The sequence below is a fragment of the Ambystoma mexicanum genome, chromosome 5q (assembly GCF_040938575.1).
Source record: "Ambystoma mexicanum isolate Mex_15411 chromosome 5q, UKY_AmexF1_1, whole genome shotgun sequence".
NCBI lineage: Eukaryota > Metazoa > Chordata > Amphibia > Caudata > Ambystomatidae > Ambystoma > Ambystoma mexicanum.
Window position 1 is genome coordinate 902187290 of NC_090933.1, and position 23977 is coordinate 902211266.

The 23977-nt window shown below is 43.4% G+C and overlaps 1 long non-coding RNA gene across 1 annotated transcript in view; it reads left to right on the top strand.

Annotated features, from left to right (window-relative positions):
* Window positions 1–23977, top strand: part of LOC138498657 (uncharacterized) — a 238294-nt gene that overhangs the window by 23059 nt on the left and 191258 nt on the right. The window contains exon 2 of the long non-coding RNA XR_011278813.1: window positions 18264–18386. This is a non-coding gene — a long non-coding RNA (uncharacterized lncRNA). The remainder of the gene's footprint in view (window positions 1–18263; window positions 18387–23977) is intronic.

The following is a 23977-nucleotide window of genomic DNA, read 5'->3' on the forward strand; positions in this document are numbered from 1 at the left end:
GGAAAACCATATGCAAATCAGGCTTAGTTCAACCCCAAAACGGGCAGTACAGCCCAGACTGCCTGGTTGTATTACTTCTGCACGAGACCACAAGCATCCCCAAGCATGTTTTGGCCTTGTTGGGCCTCATCAGAGAGGAGTAACTTGCGTCTCTAGACCCCACAGGTACTGATGAACAACATGGGTGCTAGCACACATTCTTGTTTCAGACCCTTATAAGTAAGTATTTCTTGAGTACAGTTGACCATGCTGCTCAATCTGACCTGGACACTCGTTCTCTCATGCAATTATAGTATAAGGTTAAGCAATGCTCCAGGTATGTTCCATGTCCTCAACTTTCCCCATAGGCATCTCCTATTTACAGAGTTGATGCAAGCCCTAAAGTCGACATATAGAGCGAACAAAAGAGGGTTAGTTCTTGTGTGTGCCCAAAAGATTAAGGTGCTAAGCATTACTATGTTGTGGGTTGTGGCAGATGAGCACGGAAACTAGTCTGGAAGACAATGGGTCTCATTACAAGTCTACAACTGTGCATGCCGTCGCCTCTGTGCCCCAGTGGGCACAGTTTTCACAGAAGCATCGGCGCGATTAGCAGCGGTGCCGGTGCTTCCTTCTCCCCACTCCCATAGACTCCTATAGTCCTATAGGATATAGTCCTATATGGCTCTATGGGATGGGAATGGGTACTTAGATTTCCGCTGCCTGATATCCCGGGCAGCTGGGACTTGTAATGTTGTTGTGGCACCGGGATTTCAGGTGGCCGAAACAGTGTTACAGGGTTGGTGGCAACCTCGTAATGAGGCCTAATGAGTAAGCTGGCTCTCTCCACCCACCTTTTTAATTTGTTAAGTAGGACATTTGCAGATACCTCAACAGAAACATCTAATAAGGACAGGAGTCTATAGTTACTGGGGTCTGTTCTAGTATATTTTCTGTGAACTGGAATCAGAACTGCCTTCCTCCAAGACTCCTGTATGACACCTTCCTTACAAACTTTGGTGAAAAGCTCTGTAAGTATGACTGCCCAAACATGTGGATTCCTAAACAGTTCTATGTTGGCCAGACCATCTGGTCCTGGAGCCCTACATTTTTTTTGTTTATTACGTATACGTAATAACATAGTATCTTTTTTAAATGAGATAGCAGATTGGTGGGTGAATCTCTGTGGATTTATCTAATTCCCTCTCTGATCTGTTCCATAGGTCTCAGTAATATTCTTGATCTATGTGTCTTCCAAAATAGGGTTGGCTATCAGGGCAGCTTTATTTTCCTTTATCTCGTTTACCACATTCCCAAAAAAATGTGTTTCACCCAATCTCAATATGTTATACATCGCCTGTCACTGTGCATGTTTCATTGAGAAACAGTACCTCTTCACCCAGCTTCTATAATTGTTCCTCATTCCAGTTTGTATAATTAGTCCTAATTGTTGGGTCAAAAATTCCCTCTCGATCCAACAATTAATATTTTGTTACAAATTTCTTGCCTTACTTTTCTCTTAGCATCTTGCACTGCCCTATCATACACCCCAACGTGCTCTTTTCCATATTTAACAGCATAAGTGCCACCTGTTGAGGCTATGTATGATGTCAATCTCATAACCCACTGCATTTTATCTCCTGGTCTCTTTTCCTTCAGATGTTTCTCGAGTTTAACAACCTGGACACTTTGGCTTTTAGATATCTTTCCGTCCATTTTATACTACTTTCCCTATTGCTCATTTCAACATCCCCAATTTTTGTTGTATAGACTTTTCCCCCCAATCTATTTTTAAATAATACAACAACAGAACTGCATGATCACTATAGTCATGGAATACTGTAGTAAGAGAATGTTCAGACTTTATCAATTCTGAATAGCCATAGAAGTAATCTAATATGGGTTTCTTTGCTCCACTTCGCCAAGTAAAATTCCTGGAATGTCACCCTTGATTCGCCCATTCAACATGACGAGTTTACAAGCCTCCAGAAATCTGGACCTTATCCTTCCATGTATATTGCTACTACTCTGTTGCATTTTACTCTTGACCTTAACATTGCCTTTTTCGTCAATTGTTAGTTTGTCGATACAATGTGCGGTAAAATCATCTCCTACGAGTAACACCTCCTTGCTATTAGACACGCCCACCAATTTACAAGCAAATTAAGCACGCCTGTTTGAATACTCCCCGAATAGGATGTTTGCATACATTCACGAGCAGCATCTTCTTCCTAGAGTTACCATTTTTACTAGTGATCTCAACTGCCAAAATATTCTAATTCTGGTCGAATGTGTTTATCTCTACAGGAGTGAGGTTGTTGTGAATCCCTATTAACAGACCAACTGTTGGCCGCCCTTTGGTCCCTTTTTGCCCATTTTTGGAAGATGTTAAACCCGTCCATATAAAAGACTGTAGTCAACCAGCTTTTTTTGTGCAATAAAAATATTTGTCTCTGTCAGTATATTATGCCTTCTGATGCTGCTTATAAAATGGCTACAAGTGTTCCAGAGAATCATTTACATAATCATGGCCTGTTCAATAGCTGAATCCGAAAAAAAACCTGGTAACCATGCCCAGCCAGGTATTTCGTTATTTTCACCAGAACATTGCATCCTACACATTTTCCTACCTAATCTTGTGGTGGTTATTTTTAAGTCAGTGTCGAGCCTATTTTCCTCACGCCTAGCTTCAGTAGACGTGTATTGTGGGTCTAGATCAAAGCCCAGTTTCAACAAATTAGGCAAGTACCTTCTTACCAAGGATAACGTTTCTCTAATAAAGCAATGCACACACGGGGTCGGAAGCGGCATACTGTCCATAAATTCTATGTCCCTTGATTCCAAGACCCATAGAAGTGGAATTAAACTAAATAAGTGCAGAATGTGGGAGCGGTTAAGCAGAAAGTCCTTCCTTTCTGGGAACCGATTGCATATCGTAAAAATAGTCGCTGCTGCCCCTTCATATCTTTGCACTTATGGGTCATTTGGGTACCAAGATAAATATGAATCTCCTTCATACTGATTTTATCAGAAATGCTGTGTACACAACTTCATATTTTGTAGATACAGTGCACAGGTCTAGAATCTCTTTTCCCTTTTCTTTCTAAACTTATTGGGCAGTTTGTTCACTCTCAATTTGCTCGCCATCTTGATTCAAACTCTTTATTTCCCCACTTGAATCTGGCTTACAGCCTGCTCACTTGACTGAAACTTCTCTTCTTGTTACTAAATTTCTTACTGCTCATAATTTGTATTTTGTATTTGTATTTTATTAGATTTTATTTAGCGCTTATAGCCAAAGTGCTTCACAGAGAACAAACAGCAGTACATAAAAATAGCAGTAGAAACGTGGTGTTCAGAGTCGACCGGTCACAATCAAACAGGTGATTGACGTAAGTAAGTAGGCAAGATAGACAGGGGCAAGACCATGAAGAGATTTGAACACTAGACAAAGGAAGTTGTAATTTAAGCTGAGAGTGAAAGGAAAGCCAACTGAGAGAGTCAAGGGCAGAAGAAATTGAGTCATGGTAAGAAAGCAGACAGAGAGATTGAATAGAGGAATGATAGATTGATTTGAGAGGGGCAAGACGTGAGGAGGGAAGACCAAAGAATAAAACAGAGCAGTAGAAGAGTTGTGAGAAGACCAATGAGGAAAGCAGCAGTTTAGCAGAGTGAAAAGTAAGAAAAGGGCAAATCTTACTTATGTTGTAAAGATGGAACTAGCAGACACTTGAGGTGAGAGAAATATGGTGGGCAAAGGACAGATCAGAGTCAAACCAAGGTTGCCGGCCATAGGAGAGAAGGGGGAAATGGGATAGAAGGAGGAGGAGAAGGGGATGGAAGAGTATGTACAGGAAAGAAAAAGACTTTGGTCTTTCCGGGGTTTAGAGTAAGAAAGTGAGAAGTCATCCATGATTTAATGGCATTGAGGCAAGATGAAAGAGTGAGATGAATATCAGATGAGAAGGAAGAAAAGGAAAGAAAGAGCGGAGTGTCATCAGCATAGAAGTGGTGAGATACACTGAAAGATGAAATAATAGGAGCAAGAAAGGAAGTTTAGAAGGAGAAGAGAAAAGGCCCAAGGACAGACCCTTGTGGGAATCTGTGATCGAGAGCGAGGGAAGGAGAGGTGTTACCACCCCAAGAAACAGAAAAAGTTCGATTGGATAAGTAGGAAGAAAACCAGGATAGAACAGAGCCATGAAAACCAAAAGAAGCAAAGAATGATCCACTGTGTCGAAAGCAGCAGAAAGATCAAGAAGAATAAGAATAGAGGATTGTTTCGAGTAGCGGGCAGTGAGGAGAGAGTTGAGTACAGAAGTTAGAGCAGTTTCAGTAGAGTGACAGGGCCGAAAACCAGACAGAGTGGGAGGAAGAAGGGATAGGTCAGATACAAAAGTTGAGATTTGTGAGAAGGCGAGACGCTCAAGCAGCTGGTATAGGAAGGATAAGAGAGATATACGACGAACATTTGAGACAAGAAGCGGGTTAGCTGTGTCTGTTCCTCATTCTTGTGTGTTTACCTGTAGTATTTGAAATGATGCAATACACTGTTGTCTCTCTTTCCTTGGTTTCACTGGCACTGCTCTTTCAGGCTGCCCACTTATCACTTCTCTAATATCTGAATTTACAGTTGGTATCCTGGAAATGTGTAATTTCGGCAGAAATTTTGTGGCCACCTTGACACTTAATGGCATCCCTTTTATAGTTGAGTTGCCTCTGGCTGATTTATTTCGTTTTTTCCTATTGCTGATGGTCAAGAAGTGTACCATTTTGAAGCACAGACACTGCACGATAAGGTGTCAGTCACAGCTCTTTTTCTCCATTAAGTATACAGTACAGTACACAGCTCATATCTCTTTTCATTTTCATTTTAATAAGCGCCAAACAAGCACCAATCTACATTACGAGGGGTGTCATTCAGGGTCAAGGTGAACAGGGAATAACGGCCAAATTTCGACGACACAAACTGTGAGCAGACAAGCAGGTTACTCTTTGGCCATTTGATTCAATTAATTGACTTGTCTCTGTGGAACAATGGGCCGAGGCAGGAAATGTACAATCGTAATGCTCTCATCCCTTCGCAATGTAAATATTAGTTGCCCAATGTGTTTGAGAGCCTTCGAAGTGTGCACTTTTGGCCAGGACAGGCCTTTGCGATGGGTGGCAGATAACTGCCCACACCAGGGTGGATTATAGCCAGGGGCACCCCCAGGGGCATCCTCAGGGCTCATTCAGTGTGATGTAAACAATGCATGCAAAGAAATTCATTGAGGCTGCTTTGATCTCAGGGAGAATGGGCTACTTCTTAATTTCGTATGTAATGTTGGCACCACATGCTGGCTGTGTAATCATTTCCAGATATTCCCCTACATTGAGTTGTGTGCGCCTAACACAGTGGATGTCTAAGTTTGTAGATTTGTACACCGACTTTTGTGCTATTATCGCAGCGCATGCTGTGACATGCGGGTGCAAAATGTGCACTTGCCACTAGCCATTGGCTCCTGATATTTAACTCTTGGCGAGACAGAAACAGTGTGCTGTGTGTATGTCTAGTATTAAGGTGGAAACTGTTTTATGGCTGGTTACTAGCTTGCAACTTGAATTTTTGCCCCATGCATGTAATAACTGACAGATATGTGCCTGCAGTGGGTTGTGTCTGCTGAAAGCAGTGCATGTATGACTGTGCATATTTGTACAGCGAGTTTTGTGCTATTAATGCAGTGCATACCCGGACATGTAGTCACTGCCAGATATGCCCAGAGTGAGTTTTGCTTTTAACGCAAGTACTGACACCTGACCCCAGTCTGCGGACTATAAACCATGTCAAAAAGGCCCCCCACATTGTGCTTGAGCAGAATGACGGACCTACAAAAAGTAAATGGAGTAGTGTTTTTGGTTTATGGACCCTGTGGTGCAAATCTAGAGTAATACTCCCCTCTCATTTTTTCCCGCTGGTATTTCCTCAAATAAAAAGTGTGTAATGTAACGAGTAATCGACACAGGTGATTTATTTTCCAAATGTTTATTTCATCAAGCAATGTGCAGCACAGGAGATACTGTAGATCAGTGATACTTATTATATGCAGGGTTTTAAGTGGGATCAGAAAGCAAATGGGGGGCCCTAATAAATTAGGAAACATTATGTATTTGGGGTGCAACCTACAGTAAAGAGTGTAAGCATGACTGCACACCAGTGAGAGGGCAATGACTCACTAGAGGTGCTGCCCATTTGGACAGCGGGGGAGCAGAGATGGTGTGATGATGTGCCCAGCATTCAGGCAGGGGAGAGGAGAGGCTGATAATGTTGCGAGGCCTGAGATGGTTTTAAATAATGGTGTTCGAGTCAAAGGAGACAATCCATGGATTATCTTCAAACCTTGCACCTTGCATGTACAAAAACTTTCCTGAGAAGAAGAGGAAGCCCAAACCTGTTATCAGTTCCATCAAATTTGACACGTTTGTACCACTGCTGATGTTGCTCAAAGGTCACCAAATGCAGTGGCGGTTGGTGAATGTTTTAAGTGGAGGGGTGCACCTTTTTCTCTCAGATTTTCCTTAGCAACTGAGCATAGCGAAAGAGCTAGAATTAATCAAGGGGGATTCGGAGGAGATCTCCCCCAGAGAAATATTTTAAAATAACATGTTAAAAAGGTGCATTTTACAGCACACTTTTCAGAAAAATTGGGTAAAAAGCCAAACAGTTTTGCAGTTCATTTTGTAGGGTAACCGGTGTAAAAATAAAATAGATGCAAATCATCAACTGTGCACAGGAGCATTTCTCCAACACATTTTCATGATACCTTTGCCCACAGTGTGTGCCAGTATAAAACATTTTCACACTGGCTGTGTCCATACATTTCCATGCTGGCTGCACCAATATGCTCTAGTTTTCCCATATAAGAACATGCTCATGCTTGCTTTGTGCATAATGCCAGTAATGATGCGATAACACAACGTGTCCATGCTTGTTCTACCAATGTATGGCAGTATCACCACTGTGACAGGCGCCAGAAGCAGGTGGTGGACACAGAGGTGGCATGCTTTAAAGTGAGATTTAGTTATATGAATAGAAAACCTAACTATCCCTAACTCTAGAAGGATTCCCCTACCTAATAAAACATAGTCTCGGGTTAGTCTAGTCAGAATGTCAGTTCAACTAATATATCTGTCCTCCATCCAAACTCCTGATCTAACCCTATCCTTACTAACAGAACATTACTAAATACTATTCACTCCTCCTGATTAACAAAAGGTTTTAACCTTCCGACACTAAACACTTAGAATTCAAATCGGGACGCCAGGAGAATGACTCCCTTCTTCTGACTCAGTTCCAACAAGGATTTCCAAAGTTTTAGCTTGTCTATTACTCTAGAGACCGATTTGCTAACCAAGAGATTGTCTCCCGTCTCCTGGTATAAATGTTTCCTTTGTATGATCAACAAACATGTTTCATTAAGTGTTGTGAATCCTGACACAGTTCCCGCAGCGGGTGTTGCACTTTCCTCCTTGGAACCCTGGGTAATGGTTCAAAGATCCTCTCTTTGGTTCACTGTTGATTTATCAATGATTCCCAACTGTAAATAGTATCTCTCTTGATGAGATTGATATGAGGGAGTTTACTTTTGACCCACACTGCACAGTCCTTTTCTTCAGTAGTTTCTTTACCGCTACTGTGCCGAAGGAGACCACTCCCGATGAGTTATTTCCCCCAGTGGCTTTATCTCCACCACTGGACCAAAGGAGATCACTTTCAATGTACAGCTTACAGTCTCTTTCCCTAGTGGCATTGTCTCCACCACTAGTCCGAGGGAGATCACTCCTGATGCACAGGTTGCAAGTATATTTCACCAGCCAGTAGCCCTATCTCTGCCACCGGGCCGAGCGGGATTACTCCCGATGCACAGGTTATAGTTTCTTTTACCAGTAGCCTTGTCTCTGCCACTGGGCCGAGGGAGATTACTCCAGATGCACAGATGACCAGTGGTCGAAGTGTACAAAAAGAAGTAGTGGAACTATGTTCCCTACTGGCCTGCACCCACTCCCCACAAACCCCATCATCACGTCCCCTCCCACACACAATACACACCCCAAACACTTGCACCTGCTGTTTAAGGGAACGTTCAGTGCAGTGCACAGAAAGGGCAAGTTTGAACTTCTTCCTACACTTTTATTTTAAAATGAAACCATTCCGGAACGGTTTCTTTTTAAAATAAAAGTATAGGGGCTGTAGAGTAAAAGTAGAGGAGCACCGCTCCCGACCGCTCCTGCTCACTTCGACCACTGCAGATGTCTGTTTCTTTCACTAGCAGCCTTTCACTCTGCCACACTCGATATTCCCACCAGGTCTTCTGTGCCTCCGTTTACCTTCTTCTGGGCTGTGGCACATCACTGGTTCTTCCTGGGACTGGGGTCCATGTAGACGGCTGCTTTGCTTGGTGCCAGCATCCTCCGTTCTTCAGTTGGTCCTCAGAGTTTGTAACTCCGCCTGAAGTCTACTCCACTCCTGCTACTGTTCCTAGCTGGAGTGACATGTTGTTAAGTCCTTTGTCTCTGTTTATACAATGTTCTCAGTTCCTCCCCAGCAGACTATCAGAGTCCTTTATGACTTACAAGGGATTGATCTTCATGCCCCCTCTGGGCTTCCTCTTCTCAATACTCGAGGAGTCTACTGTGCTACAATATAACATGTTGACACGATGGAGAGTGTTATAAGTGCACGGTGGGTAGCTAGGGGTTTCAGATAGAGGGGGGTTTAGGGAAGAGAAACACGGAATGAATGGCTCCATCCCCAAGAGGGGAATCCTCCCCCTGGAAGGTCCTCCCGCGTTTTACCAGCCATAGTGAGATAATTGGCTATTTTCCACACCACCCTAACCTTACATGGAAGGTCCCCCTCTCCCCCCCGGGAGAGGTGAGTCATCCATTGATTCATCACACCATGTAAGAACATACTCCAGTTGGAGTTAGCATTAAAAATACTTATCACACTTGCTTTACCAAAGATGTCCGATACAAAATGTCATGCCATAGAATGAAATGGCTATACTGGCTGCATTGAAATGCCAGTCTAGCTACATACTAACACCTATCATGCTTGCTTTATCAAAGATGCCCAATACACAATGTCATACCACACTAAGAAATGGCTAGACGGGCTGAAAAACAAATACCATGCATGTCCCCTGGGCCCCTCAGCACCTGCCACACACACAATGAATGTGGTTGGGTGTATGTGAGGCGCTGGAGGGCACAACGGTCAGGCATGGTATTTTTTTTACTTCTCATCTATGATAGATGTCCAGTAAAAAAATAACGATCCCTGTCCCCAGTGCCCCCCCCAGCACCACAGAAGTGGAGCTGATTTTGGCCGCCGTGATGAGGGGGTGTTGTGCAACAATGGCATTTTTAAAATGAATGCAGCTGTTGCACAACCTTCCTCACCCCCACTCATTAAAAAAAACTCCCTGGCCCAGTACAAACACACATACTCACACTACACAGCATTAATTTCACACGCAACATACACACAAGCACCAATCATCATACACTCACTAATAACACAAGCATACACGCATCCATACACATATGTAAATCATTAACAGAAATGTACCTTCTTCCCCGGTCGAGAAGTTTGTTTCCTCCCAGCGCTCCAGCTTCCTCAGAGTTTGAATAGGAGCCAGCTTCTTGCCTCCTGCACATGTGCGCCGGAGCGTTGCTAAGGAAGCACCCTTTCTTGTCTGTATGTGCGGAGAGTGCACCCTCACACACACAGACATGCAATTCCCCAGCAAGCATTTCCAATGGGCTATGCAAGGCTGGGGAAGCAAAACGCCCACAGCCTTGCATGGCTCATGGAGCAATGCGCTGTTGGGGAACAGAACTATCAAAGCAAGACCGTGTTTCCCTTTGTCAGTTCAAGCAGCCTAGGAGAGCTCCCTCAGCTACAAAAAGCAGCTGAGAGAGCGCTCATTGTTTACACTGGGCTGGCTCCTCGGCTCCTCCATAATGGGCGAGGGGGGCAGTGCATCGATGCCCCCTCACCCAATATGGACAAGCCACCCCTGACCAAATGCTTGAAGAGTATCCATGCCATATCGCCCGCATTGTGGTTGAAATGATCAATAATCTCACACTCATCCTCAGCTGAAGTAGTAATGAGTGGGAAGTCCGGCAACTTGGGAACAACACTCTTCTTTCTGTAAGTCAGGCATCAGGGCCGGTGTGGGCATGAGACTTTCAGGAGCAGGCATGACATGGGGTTTGAAGACAAGGGATACAAAGCAGGCATAGTGGTGGGTGGCCTCAGTGGGAGGATGTGTGTGGAACAGTTCAGGGCGTTCACACTGTGGACAAGAGTGTGCTACAGTCTGTTAAGGGTTGGTAAGAAAGCAGTCTCAAAGGTGAGGTCAGGTTTTCAGTCCACTTCACCCCCATGATGGTTGATTACAGTACCCCCCAGTGCGTTCCACCATCATATTTAGAGGGTCCTTTGTTGTGCACACTTGAAGTCTCAAATTCTGAGCATGTGTCGGGGCAAGGCACGTGGCCTGTCAAGGTGGCAAAGGTGGGGCTACGGTCCTTTCCGATATTGTGAAAAAAACAGAACTTAACGAGAATGCAAGCCTAATGTACAATACAAGGAACCTTTTCAGATAAACTGCACACTGTAATAACAGTACCCATATTTTTGCAATATCATATTAGTAAAACAATTTTAAAAATCATTACTTACCATACCACATTTTATTTCCTGCCAGAATAAATCTTGCAACTTGTGCCAGAACAAAATAGCCATATTGTAGATGTTATCGCCAGTGTTGAGTTAACATTCATCCATTTACAGGTAAATTCGCTATTCACAAAATTGCTAACCCTTTCGACCATTACCAATTGTGTCAATATCATTAAGCTCTCTGGATACAGTATGTTGTCCCTGCTATCATTCAGTGTTTGCATCACTCCATCTTCATCACCATCAATTCTCATAATTCTCACTTTACTCCACCCTTTGTCATCCTCCAACATCACATACAGTGTATGTTACCCATTTTCACCACTCTTTTTGGAATCCGATAAACTGGTTTGAAGCACGCAACAGTACTGAGCTATACCTTTAGCAGAATCCTTGAGGTGCTTATTTGACACACCATGGTCCAGCGCTTGCCCTCCACCTTCTTTTGGTGTCGGGGCACACTCCCATCACATGGTGCTGTCTAGGGGGAACTTCAGGAATTAAAAAAAGAAATATGAGATTTAGTGGGCCTCATTACGGGTCCGGTGATAATTCTGCCAGTGGTACTAGCAGGTTGCCGCCGGACCCGTAAATATTTACTGGCGCCTAACTTCCCGGTGCCACGGGGAGATTACAACCCCGGTGGCCCGGAAAGTCAGGCGCCGGTAGAATGTACGGCCCCATTCCGATAGAGTCCCATAGGACTCTATGGGGGTGGGGACACAGAAGCACCGGAACAATTGCTAACGGTGCCGGTGCTTCCGTGACCAGCCTGCCTACCATTGCCGCTGTGCCCAGCAGGGTCAGATCTGTTAGACACGACGGCTCCGGCAGGCAGGCCTGTAATATGCCGGTCCGGAAACAACAGTGCTGATAAGCTTACCAGCACTCTTGTTTCTGTACCGGCAAGGTTGTAATGAGTCCCAGTGACTTTGTACAGCAAAGTATGGTAACTCGGGCACCCGGCAGGACGTTTTCTATTCATTCTAGTGTTGAATGCTTGAGAGGATAGCTCAGTGTTGGAATTTACCATTTTCAGCATCCCCTACGTCATCCATCATGGTAAGGCTCTCTAAGTCCCAATGCGCGAGAGCCTGCATGTGAAATGTACCAAGTTCAATACTGAGACCTTGGTCTTATGGGCACTCTTGGGCGTCCTCGTTTACTATGGCTTTGGGGAAATGGGGCAAATGAGTGGCAGGTTGTTGAACCCACATTTTCTTTGGATATTATGAGTGTGCCTAATGTAAAAACTGCTTGTGCTAATTTTCAGTGATTCTCTGGAGTCACAACCGAGGAAGGAGTGAAGTATTAACAACAGTGAGCAAGCTCATGCAGCATGGCCTTTCAAGGTTGAGACAGACCCACACTGGCCAGTCACATTCACATCTTAATATAAGACAAAGTTGCGCATTGATGCACCAAATCTTTAAGAAAAGTATTCCAACTGTTCCAAAGGTTCACCTGAAAGTTATAATTTGAAGCAAAAGTACAAACTAAAGTATTAAATAGAGTGTGATACTTTTGCAAAAATCTTATTGCAGAGGGGGAGTCCAGCAGTATTTTCATAGAGTATGTGTTAGAAAGCAATCACAGTATCAAAAGGTGGGTGGAAGGATTGCAGTGAAGCATTAACATATGATTTGTATTTGTATTTATTTATTTGTATAGCGCGTCAAGCCCTGGGGCAACTGAGCGCTGTTCTTACAATTCATACAGTTTTACAATTATCAGTCATTTATATATAAACGATGGCATTACAAGTCAATGGTCGTAACAGTGCAGAGTGCAAATAGGCATAGTAAGATCATAAATCAGTAACCGTGGTAACATAGAATATACAATTAGCAGACATTTATACAATGTTGACAGTAGTGTTGTGTGACATGGGTTAATGATCCTGGTCAATAACCAGGTTTTGACCTTAATGCGGAAGACCATGAAAGATGGTTCTGACCTTGTGGAAATGGGAAGTGTGTTCCATTTTTTTGCAGCCAGGAGTGGAAGCTGACCCCACCCACTAGTTGTTGGTTAAACCGAGGTATGGTAACAGTGTGACTGGGCGGATCTACTGGGTCGCCATGATGTGTGTCGTGAAAAGGTGTCGCAGAGGTATAGAGGTGCCTGATTCTAGAGGCACTTGTGTGTCAGTGAAAGTGATGTGAGATCTATCCTTTGCTTGATGCTCAGCCATTTTAGGTTCTGTCTGGCTGTTGTAATATAATGTTTCCTAGGGATATCGCAAGCTGATCTGACTGCATTATTTTCATGACTTGCATTTTATTGATATTGTGTTGGGACGTTCCTAGGTAGAGCGCATTGCAATAGTCTAGCTTAGATAGTACTAGGGCTCTCGCTACTGAGATGCAATTGGATGTGGATAAGTACAGGCGACAGGCTGTGATGAGCTTACATATATATGGCATTAGTTTGTCTCGTGAGGAATAATGTGGAACCAATATAGATACCAAGTGTTTTCACATCATTAGCTACTTTAATAATATTACCGTCAATGTTGAAGGCTTTAAATGAAGTTCCTAGTTTATTCAGTTTAGATGGAGAGCCAAGTCGGAGTAGTTCAGTTTTGTCATCATTTAGACATAAACCATGCTTGGCCATACATATTTGTATAGAACGGTATACGTCATTCAGTTTTTTACTGTCTACAACGTAATCATCAGTGATAGGGATGTGTACCTGAGTGTCGTCCGCATAGTTTGTATACGTAACACCCAGGTAATCGAGTATATCAAATAAAGGCTTGGTGAATACGTTATAGAGTGTTGGGGAGACACAAGAACCTTGTGGGACTCCACATGAGACAGGTGTAGGAAAAGCAGATGCAGATGGTGCAAAGGCCCTCATAGATCTATTGCTAATCAAGGATTTAATCCAGGAGTTGGCTTCATTGGAAAAGTGAGCTGCAGATGACAGATGTTTACAAAGAATTTCATGGTTCACTAAGTCGAATGCCGCAGATAGATCAAGTAGTAGGAGAAGGCCCAGGTTGAGGACTATCTCTCTCTTATTAAAGCCGGGTGGGTTGATGGCCGCTAGAGTACCGGTTAACGCATCACATTCCATCGAAGGAGACTACAGTACTGTGCTTTAGCAGGATGACTGTGGCTGTTAAACAATCTGGTGTTTGGAGGCGCTATAGGGACCCTTGTGGTGAGGAATAAAAGTGTTGGTGAGCAGGTTTGGGGATTACTGTAAGGATATAGAGTGCAATTGAAACCCCCATTGTGTAGTCATACAGTAGAAGGCTAATGCAGTCTCATGATTTCTCACCATCATACTGTATGTATTTGGTGGCCTTTAGTGGATGCTGTAGAATTCAATTTCTGATGAGTGTTTTTTTCTAGCATGTGACAATGCTTCTGTTACCAACAGGAACAGATCAGGAAATGATAGACAACCTCTAACACAGCTGTATCAACTGTGTTTCATATTTTGGAGCCAAAAACTGGTTCTGAGAGTAAGAATTAAAAATAGACACAGAAATGGTCTGGTGAAATGCAGAAGATAGATAGATAGATAGATAGATAGATAGATAGATAGATCAAATTAGAAATATCAGGAGGAGAAAATATAAGATCTACATTACTGGCTACCTTGTGTCACAGGAGAGGAACCTAAAGACAGACCACATTAAGCTGCAGTGTGAGTGTCATAGGGCAGAAATGCTGGTCCTGTGCCAGAAGGTGAATATTAAAATCACACAAAACAAACAAAGGTCCTGAGAAAGATTAACCAAATGATAAAATAATGGTGGAAGCATTAGATGGAACAGATGTCCAGTGAGACAGATAATTACTTCCTTTACCCAGCGACATAAAGTATGTTAATGTTACTGTTAAAGGCATTTGTACCACGCACCGTCCCCAGGCGCTCATGAGAAAAACTGGAAATAGGAAGTGGGGCTAACATTCGTAAGATTGTGAAAAAGACCCATACGGTTCTTAGTAATGTACAGTTAGATAAGATGGGAAGAAAGAGAATAATCCAGAGCAAGGGACACATTATTTACCACTAGGCTAGGGGTCCACAAGCCAAAGTAAATACTAAGTACGTTGAAAAGTTTTGGAGCCAGATGTGATAAATCGAGATAGATGGAGTAATCACATGTTTACAATAGTGTGTCTTATATTCAGTGACATAGATTGGGATAACCATACAGAAAAATAAACAAGCACAGGTGCCTACTAATCATCATGAGATACCCAACTGGTACATGCTATGCTGCTAAAACAACATACAATATCAGAATTCACTGTTCTACTATTTCTCCCCAGTGCAAACCGGAAGTAACCCTTTAGTAGAAGCCCTTCGCAAGGATACCCCACTGGGGACGCCCGGTGAAGCTTTATGATGAAGGTGGTCTGTCTGGGTGCATAGGCAGTGGCTCACCATGCTGCCACACCCACAGGGAGCCTCTAGTGATTGGTCCCCACACCAGACTGCCAAGTGGGCTGTGATCCTGGGGACCAGTCTCTCAACACAGGGCCAATCATATTAACTTAGCTGAGAAATGATACACACTGGCCATCAGGTTCACCTAGGGTACGTGACGTTGCTCGATCTGTGGCACCTCTATGCAATCTGCTTTTTTTCGTGATCGAATACCCTGCATCTCATCGATCAACCTCCTGCACATTTATTCATTATTTCCCCTCTCATCCATAAGTCTAAAACAGGAGTGCATCGATCGCTACAGTGTGGCGCTATGTGCAATTCACACTGCCCATGTGCACGATTTTAGCCATACCTGTCGCCAAATGATCTACTAGCGTGCACCTGCAGTATCGGCACTCAATGCATCCCCAAAATGGTTCGCCACACACAGTGACGTACTGGGCTGTCCTTAAACATATGTGCACTCTCGCTGGAGCTTTGCTCCCAGCGCATTTATAGGATAGAGGATCGGGCACACCACATTGAAAAAAGTGGGCAGCCTTGAGAGCTGAGTTCGAACCTCCCTGCCGGTGCCTACCTTTTTAATTTCACATTTGCTTTTTGCAGGTTTAATATATTGTAAACTGTTCTGCCCTGTCAATTGCCTACAATAAAAGTAAATACTATGATCATTTGAATAAAAGATCATTTTACATCTTAAACAAAATACAGTCAGCCACTTAAGAAGCCCGTAGGCTTTGCTTTGACATAAAGACAGAATAAAATCAAAAGATGAAAGGAGTTATTGCAGTTAATGTAAAATGTAACGACCTAAAATAACCTACAATTAAAATGACAAAATGATAATGATATGAACAATAGTGCAGACTAGCCTACCCAGAATACAGTAAACAGTATAGAAAGCCTCCAGGCTTTGCTTTCGTCTTATTGTTGGGGCATGGAGCAGCCCTGTCTGAATTTGTGCATCGGAGACAATATGGAGACTTTAAGAAATATTTACACAAAAGTAAGAGTAGGTTGTGATTACACGTGTGCATGTCCATCTCTACATGATTGCACCGCATGAACCAAGCTGGTTGCACTTCATGCTGCATGGTCATGCTGGCAGGACTCTCTTCCGCCTGTGGCAGGTACAAACACTGACAGGTTTGAGTTAAACTTGCATTTTTTAGTTGGGTGGGTCGCTCCCATATCCCCCATTCCTTGCCTGTCCTCCCGCTCTCTTCTGCGCTCCTACTCGCCATGCAGCTTGTTTCACCCAAGCATCCCTCCTCCTGTTCCCTGCACCAGCGCTCCAAGTCGCGCAGCATCGTTGTGGTGAGGCGTATTTGTCCACTAGTGTACATTCCATGTGGTGGATTCACTGGGAATGGCATATACGTGACACCCATCGAGAGCATTTATTTTATTTTTTTATGTCATTTGTAGAGCGCCAAAACCCTCGGCACCAGGGCGCTGTTGCAGACCAGTTACATTTATACACAAGCTTGATTCATAAACAGGTGGTATAACAGTAATACATTAGGTAAGGACATTCAGTTAGGAGAGAGGAGTTCCGGACATGAAGTGTGTGCAGGATGGCATCCTGGTCGCTGATAGTTTAGCCATTGATAGTCTAGAGGATCAGACACTTGACGTATCAAAAAAACCGAGTAGCCTGAGTTTCAACAGCTAGTGCTTTGCCTTTTTAAAAAAATGCAAACTGCTGTAATTTGAAATGGCCGACAAACATAACACAGTGCCTTCTTAAGTGAAACACCCAGCAGGGTAGCCATTGTCTACTTGGAATGCAATACTGTTGCAAAGTAGATGGTTTGAAGGAAGGCAATTTGTATTATTAGGCAAAACGTCCATTCGTCGCCCGTTTCTCTTTTGCAGAGTTTTTGACTAATTATTTAGGCTGAAAAAAACTCATTGAAAAATATGGGGAGGGTGGATAAGGGCATACCAGTGGTAGAGGGGTTGGGATGATAGGGAATAAATAAGCGGGAGGGGGAGATTGGGGGATAACCCCCTGAAATAAAATAAAACACAAATTCGATTTTTCAGCAAAAACATTTTGGCAAAAAACTCAGCGGAAAAAGGAACGAGGATGAATGAACATGGAACCGTATTTACATTACCAGCCATTGTTTGTACTCGTAAAAGAGCATTCACAGTAAAATGCGAAAGACAGGATCAAATCAATACATTGTTGGAGTTACCATGCAAGAGCCAGTAGAAATGACCTCCTATAACCTTACAACTTGTACCTTGTACACTCGTACATTCTAAAATGTGTCATTAAATGATGGAGATGGTTGCCCAGCAAAAGATAGTGTACTACTCTTGATTTCCCAATGAACAGTGCTATTGGTGTGTGGGAAGGGAGAAGTGAAGCTCAAGTTCAGCGATTACTTGTACTGATGGTGCTGTTAAGCAATAATTAATCAAGACACCTATCAAACAAGGGCTTCCCATGTGAGTTCAACTTGAAGTCATGCATTGACATTTGCAGGTCAGCCATTCTAGTCGGTTTGTCTTGCAACTAAATCCAAAGTACCCTTGATGGTTGCTTAGGGGTGGGTCGCATTGCTTGCACACAAGCATCCTATAGCAGATGGCAGAGATATGGACAAATAACATCAAGAGCTTGGTAGAGAAATTGTACTTATGTCCCTAGAAACAACCTTGTATCACCATACAGCTTAAGAGGCAGATATATGGCAACATACACAGTGAATTATTATTATTACTAATGGTCTGACAGGAAGATTAGCATGCAATCAAGGGCAAATGCCATCTTGTGGGGGCTGAACTTCTGAAGGTGGCGTTGGGTTTGTCTGATACAGGCACCAATATGATCAATGGAAGCATTACAGTGCCCTAGTTCACCCGCTGCCCTTGCAGCATTGGCCATTCAGGCAGTTTCGAACTAGGTACTGGGTAAAACCATATGTTTAGACTCAGTCAGTGCCCCTAGTTTACTGATACTCAGCCTGAATATGCATGCCACATTGCAAATACCTCATGTATCGTGTATATACTAAAAAGAAACTGCATTCATTCTAATGGAGCCTTTATTTGATATCTCATGAAATGACTGAACTAGAATAAGAATTTGTATCATGCTAATTATTTTCATTTATTGCAGTGTCGGAATGCAATGGCTGTTTTCGGGTTTCCGTGGCAACCATCTCCCGGAAATAACTGGGGTGTACTCAAAAAGGATGGCAAGTGGTTTAACCTTTGGCCCACTTCAAATTTAGCTTGTCATGTGAGTGTATTAATCTTTATTCCCTGTGTAGATGAAGAAGATTCCCTCATCTGTTTATATACTTTTTCCATAAAAGATGAATGATGTAATGTGCTAGAACCATTGAAAACACTATCTGAATAACCGCATACCTGCCCCTTTGCCTTCTAAACTCTACTGAATACAATACATGCTTTGTGTTGAATCCAAACATCTCATTATCCTTCTAGTCTCTGCTCAGAACTATCTAAATACATTATTGTTAATCCTTTTCTAGGTAGTGCTTCCCAATAACTGCCAATATGTTTCTGTCCTGTGTATGATGGAGACTTTCTACAGGGGTCTATTTGTATTCACTTGGTCACCGATCTTGGTTCTGGCACATAAAATACAATGTTCATTAGAACATCTCTGGAAAGCTGTAACGCTCACCTGACTCCCACGGAGGCGCTGGCCTGGTTCGCGCTGCTGTGACCTCTTCTAAGGTGATGCGCAGGGTTCGGAAGACGGTCTGGACCGGGCCCCCAAATCTGGCTTGTCTGGCTTTCAGAAGTATCCTTCTGTAGGCGAAAATAGGGGATTAACTGTCTGCAGGGTAATGCAATCAGCCTCCCACTTTCCCCTCTCACCCTCCTCGAAACCCTTCTGTGATTCCTCGTAGCGTCTCACCTTAGGGTCTGGAAGGACGAGCTCTCCATCCTGCTTCTGATGCAGGGGCGCGTTGGTATCCAGTTACTTCACTGGATTTTTGGATTGGTGAGAACCAAACTTGCTTGGCTTCCAGGTAAGTTTTTTGATAAGAGGTTGCCCTTGTGTCCATGCATTAATGTACTAATGTTAGTGTCTTCTTCCCCATAGGGGCCGGGGTACGGAATGCTGGGGAACAGGCACCGACCCGAGGTGAGAGGTGAAATCCTTGTAGAAATCAGGTAAGTCTTTAATGAGCGTTTTTTGGTAATGTCTTTTCATTTGCTCATTAACGCTGATGTCTTTTTTTCCCCTTAGGGGCCGGGGTCCGGAAATGCCAGGATACGGAGCGGACCCGAAATGAAGAGGGAATGAATCAACAGGTAAGTCTTAACATGGAGATTTAGCTTTCCTTATTTCCTTCTCTCTCTCACCTTTTGTTCTGGTCTTTTTCTCCCTAGGCGCTGGGGCGTGACTGCGAATCCGGATGATCGCTGCTGAACATGGAGGCGCCCTGTAAAGGTGAGTGGAATGCGGCGCTGCAGCGATCGACGCAATGAGCTTTTAAATAAAGTCTTCCTTTTCAGGATTGTCGGCGAGATGTCTCCGGGATGCGGATTTTAGCAGTTAAGGACTTTTCCTTCTTCTGTTCTCTTCTTCTCTTCCTTTGCAGGTGATCCAGGATGCTGGCAGGCGTGGCAGAAGTCAGGATGCAGGAGCAGCCACGGTGAGCGTCCAGCTGCTAGATGCAGAACAACGCGAAGCACGTGTGGCTGTTCGGGTGGGGTTTAAATAGCCTTGAAAGAAGTTCCAGGTATGTATCCTTCCTCCAATCAGGGATGTATCCTTCCCCGACCACGCCCGGATGGTAAATTAGTCCCACAGGTAAAGTAGTTCCTTTCAGGCCTCAAGGAGGCCAGGATCCTGCAGCATGGTCTGCATCAGGAAAGTGCACCCAAGCACTTCCATAATGAGCCTGGCGCCTATGGCGCCAGGACTGATGTCTTTTATGAGCCTGGCGCCATAGGCGCCAGGACACTGTCCAAAGGGCCCCTATATGGGGTTGCTGGGTCCTTCCTTGGGGACTGGATGTTCGCTTTCGGGGATGCAGGGCTTGAACCGGCTCCGCGGGAGCGGGCATCATGACAAAAGCTTCTTCTGTGAGTATATACACGTAAAACAGACCATTAGTGTATATTTATATATCAGGCTAACGCTTAATAGCCTCCTTTGGAAGTCTATCCTACCTCCAAATGGAATAGCTGGCATCTTCATGTGAAAATTAATATGATTTTTCTTTATTTTTTATTAATGTGTTATGGTTGCAAGAACCTTTCACATATCATTTCATCAGAATTAATTTAAAGAACAATCATATCAGCAATTACTATAAAACAAGACAATAAGAGTACAGTTTTAATACATCAAATGCCCTACTAAAGCATCCCTCGTTCCCTTATTCCTCCTCTAAAATCCATACATTGACACACCATAAGAATAAGAGCCAGTTAACACTATCTTCTTTTAACCATCCCAGATATATTCCTATTTTCACAGTTCTAAATGACGTATCATCAGTTTATCCAATAACATGTCAACATTCCAGATCAACATTTACTATCATACTGTGCGACCGAATGAGTAAATACAGCATGTAAACATTTTACCACTTCCAGAGCTAACGTACTCTGGGCGCCCACTTGCAGCTTTACCCACCAATCATCAGAGGATAAGGCTCTGTACTCCTTCAAAAATCGATTAAAATATAATTGTCGAAGCAAAACTAAACCAGAGCATTCTACTGTGATATGAATAATGTGATATGTGTTTCAATCTGAGCCACATTTTTACAAAACCGACTACTTGTAAGGGCACGAGGGAGCCCACTACGAGCTCCAAGACTTACATAGTATGATATAAATAAAGACAACATCGTTAATATTGTGCTCTCATTTTGGTATTTGGAAATGTTCAGAGATAATCAGGAATTGTGTTCCAAGGTTCAACATCCAGAGTGACATATTGAAAGAGTTTATATTTTGTGCAATCTTCAGTCATATTAATTCAGTCAGTTGTCCATAGCTTATTCTTAACTCCCATAGGATTCTTTACAAATCTCTCACAGGTTACATTCACTTTGGTTAAAATATTCGTACACACAGTGACCCATATGTTTAAGCTCTTATTGGTATTTTGTTTAATCTATTTATTTATTTGGTCAAAAAGCGTGCCTAAAGAAAGTCAGCATTTTCCAATTTGCCATGACCGTCAAGGAAATCCGTCCTAGCCCATAACAGATAGATGAGATTGGAGTACGCATTGGGAGGAATAACACCATTTTCCAGAATTTCCCCACCAAAAGAGACCATGGGATGGAAGAAAAGCCCAGTTAGGTATCCACACCATGTAATACTCAAGGGACAACTTTACATTTCTAAAATGTAGTGATAGAGGTAATAGAAAACCTACCATGTTTTTGATTAATTGCCTTAGCCTGGGCCATCAAGGTGTCTAACTTTTGTTTCAAAGCATCAATAATAGGTATGATACTGTTCCCTTGAACAGTCTTGAAACTTAAATAGGTTTTAGCCACATTTATCACAAATTCACTGAAATCCACATAATACTGAAGTTGATCCAGTTGTCTTTGTAAACCAATTGGTGTCTGGTCAATTAAGAGCAGATCATCTGCATATAATAGTCTCATGCAGTTTGACTGCCCCAAACGTGGAGGAAATGCTCTTGCCTGGTTTAAAGAAACAGCTATTTCAGAAATAAATAAGTTAAAAACGGTCAGGGCCAAAATACACCCTTACTTAAGGCCCTGCACCATTAGAATATTCTCAGCGAGAGTCCCACTCCTGTCTAGTCTAACCTGTATTGAGGTATTTATATACAGATAACTCATCATTTCACTTAAATGTGTAGGGCAGCCCCATTTCTCTAACTTTGACCATAGCAACTTTCTATTCACACTGTAGAAAGCGAGGGCCAATCGACAAAAGCCAAATACAAATTAGTTCCCTTTGCCAATGATTTCCTTTTTAGTAAGTTTATCACAAAATCATTTGGAGCTGTACCCATGCCCTTGACAAAGGCAGTTTGAAAATTATCCACTATGCCACTCTTGCAGGCCCATGAGCATGGCTATTCAGGAATTACAGATGCAAAGATCTTACTGGGCACATGGAAGAGTGTTATTAGTCTATAGTTCCTTGGATTTTGCCTCTCTCCTTTTTTATAAATCGGGACCACCAGGCGCTTACAGAGACCCTACATCGGTGCATGGGGATAAGCAACCTTGTCCCATGCTGGTTTAAGTCCTACCTCGCCAACCGCCAGCAGTTCGCTCAGATGGACTCCTCTACATCGCCAATGCTAAACGTCACCTGTGGGTTTCCGCAGGGTTCCACACTCCCCCCAGTGATCTTCAATCTATACATGTAGCCGCTGTGAGTCCTCCTAGCCACACACAACATCCAAATCCACCAATACGCCGACGACACACCTCAAGATCGACTCCATCAAGGACATTCCTAGGCTCAAAACCTGCCTCTTGCTGATCCATTCTTGGATGACCAGTGCAAACATGAAGCTCAACCCAGTCAAGACCCAATTCCTACTCCTCACCAACAACACTGAACACCCAGACATACAGACTTGGCTATCAACCTTGAACTCTTAGGGCTTCACATCTAGGCTCACCTCCTGCGCCAAGCCCCTCAGGTTCCACAATGACAAACACCTCTCCTTCAAGACACACATAGCTAAGAAAACTCAGATGGCTTGGTATCAGCTCTCCCTCCTGCCGAAAGTCAAGCCTTTCCTCCCTCCATGCAGTTTTCGACCCACCGTTCGAGCACTGGTCCTATCCCAACTGGATGGGGGCAATGAACACCTTGAAGGCCTGCTGTTGTCGGCCTTTGTGCCCCGTAGAAGTGTCCTACAGGTGGCTGCACGGTTCATGAATGGTCTACACAAATACAACCACATCACCCTGGCCCTCATCGACCTTCACTGGCTCCCTCTGCACTCATGAATCACCTTCACTTATTGCTGTCTTGCTGCATCATCAATGAGGCAGTCACCCTCACCTCACCCATCTACCTTGCGGAGAAACGCAGCATCTATGGCAGACAGCTCACCACCAGGAGCCAGGACCCGTGCAGACTTTAAATCTGCCACTGCAAAAAGGAAAGGGCCAGAAAACAAGCCTTCTCTGCCCATGCCCCAAGACTATGGAACCTCACCCTGTCAGCATCAGACTCGCCCCATGCTCCTACAATTCAGAAAATAATTCAAGACTCACCTATTCAAGGAATCTCTCCTCAACACCTAGGCCATCACATCGCCACTCACTCCACCTGACTTACTAGACATCGCCTGCCCCTCTCCTCACCACCCGTTACAGCTGTACCCCTTCTCTGTGTCCCTCTGTATCCTACCCCTGCTGTACATATTTTCTGTTGTTTCCTCTGAAAAGCGCTCTGTTATATATCTTTATTCTTGAAGCAAGGTCTGTGCTGAATAAATACAATAATAATATTATTAACAATAATAATAATAATAATAATAATAATAATAATAATAATAATAATAGGGACAGTAATGGACAGTGTTCAAGACAAGGGGAAAGGACTTCTTCCAAGTAATTTCATCAAGCATGATTCTTAGCAACCTTGCAAATAACGTTGGCTCACCTTTCAGCACATTGTTCCATAGACCATCTGGTCCCAATGCCCCCGATTTCTGAAGCGTACGTATAATATTATGAATAGATTCTGTATCAAACTTAAGTGACCAGGGGAGACAGGGGCCCACCTCTTCTCTGTAGTCAGGAGCATTCCCCCAGCATGTATTCATTTAAAATGCTCATTCAACTTTTCTTTTTCAATGGGATTAGTCTGGGCAAAGACCTGACTTTC